Below are 7192 nucleotides of genomic sequence, written 5' to 3' on the forward strand. Positions count from 1 at the left end.
AACAAAGGAGTCGCACGCAGGCGCTGCATAGCACACGAAACGGTTCGCACACAAAAAAGACGATTCAGACCCACGACACACAAACACCCCCTCCACTAACAGAAATAAAAACTCAGGCAACAAGCCCCCAGCACACAAAAAAAAGAAGCCACGAGCGCCACACAAAGCCCATTGGACATGAAACGGGACACACTACGGACATAGCACACGAAACGTACACAAAAAGAACGATTCAGACCCACGACCACAGTAACATAAATAAGAAATGACACACAAAGCCCCATTTCTGAACGAACCGTCCGTATTAAACATTTGTCATCTCAACACGTTCACACTATGCAGCATAGGTCGATCTCAAATGTCTCGACTCCAAAAACGCAAAGCTCAACTAACACAGTTACAGAGACGAGCCCAAATGGACAGACACAATGAACGTAGACGCAATGAATTTACACGTTGTTGTCAAAAGGGTCAAATTAGACTGCCTCCTTTACATTCATATCCTGAATATCTACAGAAGCTTCTAACTAACGAAGTACCTGAAAGTAAAAACTTTATGAACTGCATTACATCCTACAATAGTTCATTTGATTTTGCATCTACCGGAGTAAATATCAGGCCACCAAAAGGCAATGGCCCATACTGCTTTCGCGTATGTGGAAAAATATTACATCGCATTAGAACAGTGCACCCTGAAACAAATCAAGAACGCAAATATGCACAAATCACGTCAGCCCCTACAACACGCTTCTGAAACCGCGGAAGAAAAAATGTCTCGGCTCCAAAAACACATGTCACTCATTATTCCAAATACCGGTCCCAATCACAGAAACATCGGTATCCACTATGACAATGCACAGTAACAATACACGTGACATCCGTCTTGCCACACTATTAATTATAGATGAATGTACAATGGCATCCAGTCACTTACTCAACACCATTCATAAACTTCTACAAACGTTGATGAATAATAATATTCCCTTTGGAGGAAAGGGACTTTTCTTAAAAGGACATTTTAGACAGTGCTTAGCTATTGCTCCACATGCTATGCTCTCAGCTATTGTTCAGTCCACCTTAAAATACGCGACGACGTCATATAAACAACACGAGAGCGAACTACAATACATATACAGGCGCGAGACCTGATTGGTAATAATACAAAGAAACGAACAGTCCGCATATTAACAGTGAGTGCCATCCTCCTTATTACTTATCCATATTCCTAACGATAAAGATCAAACAAGTCATCAATTCACGATCACAGGTACAAAACTAGACGACTCGAGTAACGGGACCACAAACACGAACCCGCATCAAAAAAAAAAAATTCACGTCAGCGCCTACGCGCTTCTAAAACCGCGGAACAAAAAATATTACGCAAACAATTGGCATTGCTTTCTAAAGATATACTTGGTACAAAACATGCGATGTCCAGATCCAGAATATAACAATTGGTTATTACAACTGGGAGATGGTACACTCACCAATACAGATGGACTTCACCCAGATATTATTACAATTCCTCAACCCTTCATCTGCGACGACTTAGTTACAGAAATATTTGGAACAGCGGTCTCATTAGACCAAATACCCCTTTTAACACAACGCACTATATTATGTCCAAAAAATATTAATGTTGATCACATTAATAACCAGGTCATTGCATTACTTCCTGGAGAGGCACGGCTCTTTCTAAGCTCTGACAAACTTGACTCTGATGACGACAATGAACATCTTAATTTCCCCTTACAATATTTAAACACTATTTACCCGGCCGGATTACCACAACACAATCTTAGCCTTAAAAACAGAACAATAATCATGCTATTAGGAAACCTTAACACTAAACAGGGTTTATGCAATGGCACACGTTTAGTCATCAACACCATAACACACAATGTTATTCAAGCAACACTTCTTACAGGATCACATGCTAACAATACTGTTCTGATTCCTAGAATTGACCTTACAAGTTCTGACCTGGAATTACCTTTTACACTTAAATGGCAACAGTTCCCCATTAAACCTGCATTTGCCATGACCATCAACAAATCACAAGGCCAAACCATAAACAAGGTTGGCATCTACCTCTCTGAACCCATTTTTGGACATGGACAACTTTATGTGGCCTTCTCACGTGTTTGACATTCATCTGACGTTAAAGTTAAGGTTATAAGTGCTCCATGCCAAGGAAAACTCATTCAAGGACAAGACACCATCTTTACTACTAATGTTGTATACAAGGACATTTTCCAATAAACCTTTACACTGTGCCAAACCCTTTATTGTTTGCTTTCTATATGCATCATCCACCCCTTCACACTATGCTATATCTCATTCATACATCTCACTCTTTGTCATATCCCAACACCAGGGGTTGGCGAGCAAAGCGAGCAGGAGGTGGAGCCCCCTAGTATGGACTCTAACAGACACAGAAAGAACATTCATACCCTGCACAAGCAACATCCAGGTTGGAATTTGAGCCCACACAGACACAGGGGGAACCTGCACACTGCACCCAAACAGAGCCGACACCAGGATTTGAACCCCAATAGCCACCGAGAGAACATACACACCCCACACAAGCAATACCCAGACTGGGATTTGAACCCATATTGACGTGGAGAGAACTTGCACACCTCACACAGTGTCCAGGATGAAATTTGAACCCACATAGACACAGATGAGAACACACACACACACACAGCCCACACAAGCGATGCCTGATCAAGATTTGAACCCATTGACACACACAGGCTTGCAAATAAGTGTTTCTCAGCCGAGCCAAGGGGTGGCGCTGCCCAGTAAAACTCTGCAGACCCCCAACAGAACCCACCACCTAATGACGACACTTCCACCTACCAAGACCCCTCCTCCTGATGACATCATTTGTCTCCAACATACTGTATATACCCACCATCTTACCTGTCTATGTCACCTCTGTTTTGAACTTGTTGCCTGTACAGACGTCATTTTGATTTTTTTTGTTTTGAATATTTTCAAGTGTACGGGGTACAAGTCTGGTGGTCCCTGCTTGTTATTACACCATATAGACACAGAGAGAACTGACATAAGCACTTGCCATGATAGAATCTGAAATCACATAGGCCAGAGAGAACATGCCCACCTCACACAGGCAGAGACGAGGCCACATGTAGACACATAAAGGGGCTAAAAATGGCAACGTGTAAATGTAAAAACTGAAACGGTTCATAGCCACAGAGGGTAAGGAGATATGTCCGGCCTCGAGGGTTCAACAAAGTCCAAAGATGGGCAGGACTTGAGCCATTTTGTTTAAAAAGCCACACATGGCCTGAGCTGCTCTCACCACAACGTCTCCTTTCTTTGCCACAGCGTGTCACATAAAGAAGCACCTCAAGCAATCGGCCGCACCCAGTGCTAAGACGACCAAAGGATGAGTCACCATGATGGACTCAAAGTGGGGAAAAGCAGAAGGAGATGGTAGAAGAGAACAAACAACGAGGCAGAAGAGGAGAGCTGGAGGAGAGAGAGAGGAGTTTGCGTGGTGGGACCTGTTGGATGAGCCCACCTCGTAGTGAGACGCCGGGTGCATCTGAAAATAACAAGAAAGCCAAGCGATCTCCCTGGATAGACAGTGGACATCTCGTCACCCGTGAACCCGCCGAGTCACTCACTGGCATCGATCCTCTCCTCGCTTTCTTCTCTGTGGCTATGAAAGGAAGTTTGCCGGTCCCCCAGCCTGAGATCGAGACGCTCCCAATTTTAAGTAGCACACCTGCGTTCAGCTATCAGCGGCCGGGTGGGGGTTCCTGATGGTAAGCACAATTACCACCTTCCTCTCACCCTCATCATCCTCCCTCACCCCCCACAATCCAAACAACTCCAGTTCAGCACCAACCGGTCGTTGAGTGAGGAAGGTTCACTCACCCACTTGCTCTCTTGTTCGCTTTCTCAGGGTGCCGCGTGCTGCTCTTCTTCTCTCTCCGGCCTGCCGCTCTGACGAACTACCAAAGGCAGACAAAGAGGAAGCAAAATGAAGCGCCAACCACAAAGCAAAGCAAGAGATGTGGAGATTCTGTGACGTCTGAGAAGATCTTCTTCTACTTCTCTTCATATTGTGGATATGAGAGTTCCTTGTTACACACTGCAATGAATAAATTGGAAACTTAACATCTTTACTCTTGATTTTAGTGAAAAACGCAATAGCATAGCATGTGTACTCCAGTTCAAGGCCGTGGGAGGCCGGAGCCCATCACAGCAGCACTGAGTGCAAGGCAGGAATCATACCTGGACAGGACGCCACATCCATACTCAAATTCACAATTCAAAATCACCCAGCCTGCACATCTTAGGAGATAAAAACAGACGTTTAAAGGAAATTTACTCGGGACAAGGACTCTTTGGAGGGGGCTGCATGCTTGGAGGTGGAATGGGGTACCATAGAGAACTGCAGTGGAGCGTGGCTCAAGCTTGGAGACCTCCACCACTTCAGCAACCTCGTCACAGACAAATCCATTCCCAAATCTAGTGTAACCACCAGGGGTCGCTGGTGAGCCCCAAACCTCAGACACAGTAATGCCCAGCACAATTTTCAGCTAACCAACAATCACCCTTTCACAATACACAAAATAAACAAATTCTTCCTTCTTCTGTCCTCAGCTGAGTGTTGCCTGCTGTCTCCCGACTTTGACTCCCCAATGTGAGGTTGCAGACCTGGGAATGCTTCCTGTGCCAATGCCGTGAAGCACTTCTGGGCTGTATAGGAAGTGGGGAGGTCTGTCCCCCCAAAACGGCACCCTTTACTGGCACCTAGGGACCCTGACAGAGTTGTACTTCCAGACTGTAACTCCCAAGCACCCCTGTAGGTGTCCAAACAGGGATGCTACCAGAGGACCAGTGCCACCTGCTGTATAGGGGATGGAACTGTTCCTAGCCTCTGCCTTCTGCGGGTCCATCCATTTTATTATTCCAACCAGGCACAGAGCTGGCAAGTTTGCCTGTCGTTCCATTCTGGATCACTTCTTGCCCGTCCTCTTGGGCACTTACGCCAGATAAATAAAACTGTAAGCTGATTAACGTCTCTTTGTTCACCAATCAGACAAAAATGATTACAGTAATCCCTCACTTATCGCGGGAGATAGGTTCCAAGGCCGACCGCGATAACTGAATTTCCGCGAAGTAGGGACACCATATTTATTAAATTATTTAACGTGTATTTGGACGTTTTTAAACCCTCCCTGTATTGTTTACAACCCACCCTTTACTCTATTAATAATAGGGACAACTGCTAAGCAATATGAAATCGGTAGATAAGTTTACACTTACTGTATAGCGAAGTACACGTAGCTATATATGACGTGATGATGGTGATGAATATGCTGCGCAGTAAAAATGATGACGATGAAGGTGATAATCCCCCGAATGCAGTAGCAAGAGCACGTTAATGCTGAATGAGTGAGATGAAACTTCCTGGTTAATGCAGCACTCCATCGCTGAACCAAGCGGCAGCACACAGGAACTTAACTGCGTGCTCTGATTGGGTAGCTTCTCAGCCATCCGCCAATAGCATCTCTTGTATGAAATCAACTGGGCAAACCAACTGAGGAAGCAAATACCAGAAGTAAAAAGACCCATTGTCCGCAGAAACCCGCGAAGCAGCGAAAAATCCGCGTTATATATTTAGATATGCTTACATATAAAATCTGCAAAGTCGTGAATCCGCGAAAAGTGAACCGCGAAGTAGCGAGGGATTACTGTAAACTGATTTTCATAAAACTTTGCATGTGCTTCTCCATCAGCCCAAGTAAAAAATATAGTCTGGTCAGACATGGAGACTACAATTCCCATCATGCAGCAGGAGTGAAGGCCCCACACTGCTTTCTCATTATGGTCCTGACTCCAGTTCACAACAACTGCTTAACAACTCCAGGAGACTGCAAGCAAACCCCAGCCAGGTGAGTGTCTGTGTACCCTTTGCATGTACTCCCTGTGTTCTGGGGGGGCTTTTCACAACGATCTTCAGTTTCCCTCTCAAATTCCTTAATTTATTTGGCGACTTGGCCCTGCATAAGTGATTGTGCCCTGCAGCAGACTGGTAGCCTTCCAGGGCTGGTTGCTAACCTTGTCCAGGGGGGGCTCTGGCCTTGTAGTCAATGATTAAGGGATAGGCTCCGCCCACTAAGTGGCTTTATTACTGGAGGGATGTATACTTCATTTATTAGAATGACCATTGTCACAAAAAGCAGATGCAAGGGTCATAAAATGGTTTGGGGCAGCCACCTGTATAATATTCCCTGGCTGCAAAAGGGTAAATTGGTAGCACTGATGTGCTCAGAACGGAGTTCGAAACAGAACTGATCAACTATTTGTTAAATGGCAGTTTTAAAGACCAAAACAGGATATGATGTCAACGGTTTGGGGCGGATCCAGAAAGCTCAGATCTGGAAGTGACATTATTAAGAGGGCCAGAACTGGAAGTGACATCATCAGAAGGGCCGGAACTGGAAGTGACATCATTAAAAAGGCCGGAACTGGAAGGGTCCTCCTCCATGGGTTCAGGATTGGAAGTGACATATTCAGAAGGGCCGAAACCGGAAGTGATGCCATCAGAGCGCAATTTCCCATGAACCGTCTGCAGGAAAGCAAGAAAAAAAGGTCAGCGCACTCCGTCATCCCCAGGTCTGCCATGGAATTACTCTCATTTAAAAGAAGCATCATAATCATTGCTTTGAAATATTCCAGACTGAATTTTTGCCCCCAAACACAGCACTGAAACTGCCCTGGCTAAGATCAGTAATGACCTTCTTTGTGCAGCTGACTCAACTCAACTCTCCATCCTCATCCTCCTTGACTCAAGTGCAGCCTTTTTACACAACGAGGGAGAAACAAAAAGTAAAGGTACCTTACACTTTAACCCCAGTAAGTGTGAGCAGAGGACCACGTCACTTCTGTCACTTCTCCACAAAGTCTCCCTGCCAGTCAATGTGCTTCTTGTATCGTTGCACTGTCTTCTTCATTCCTTGGGAGAAGACGCTTTCTCTCCAAAATCCAGGTCTGCACCACTTCCTCAACTTCATCATCACAGGTGGACCTGCCACCACAAAGAACCTCTTTAAGTGACATGAGGATGTGATAGTCTCATGTTGCTAGATCAGGGCTGCAAGGGGGGATGTGGAAGACGTTCAAACCACAGCTGTTTCGTTGCTTG

The 7192-nt window shown here is 45.2% G+C and overlaps 1 protein-coding gene across 2 annotated transcripts in view; it reads right to left on the minus strand.

The window, feature by feature from the left end:
* The window catches only part of itgb7 (integrin, beta 7), a 77314-nt gene extending 73270 nt beyond the window's left edge, over positions 1-4044 (minus strand). For both annotated transcript variants that reach the window (XM_051925053.1, XM_051925052.1), the window contains exon 1: positions 3913-4044. The gene's annotated coding sequence lies outside the window, so the exon portion shown is untranslated. The remainder of the gene's footprint in view (positions 1-3912) is intronic.
* Positions 4045-7192: the final 3148 nt, after the last annotated feature.

The sequence above is a fragment of the Erpetoichthys calabaricus genome, chromosome 3, assembly GCF_900747795.2.
Source record: "Erpetoichthys calabaricus chromosome 3, fErpCal1.3, whole genome shotgun sequence".
Lineage (NCBI taxonomy): Eukaryota > Metazoa > Chordata > Cladistia > Polypteriformes > Polypteridae > Erpetoichthys > Erpetoichthys calabaricus.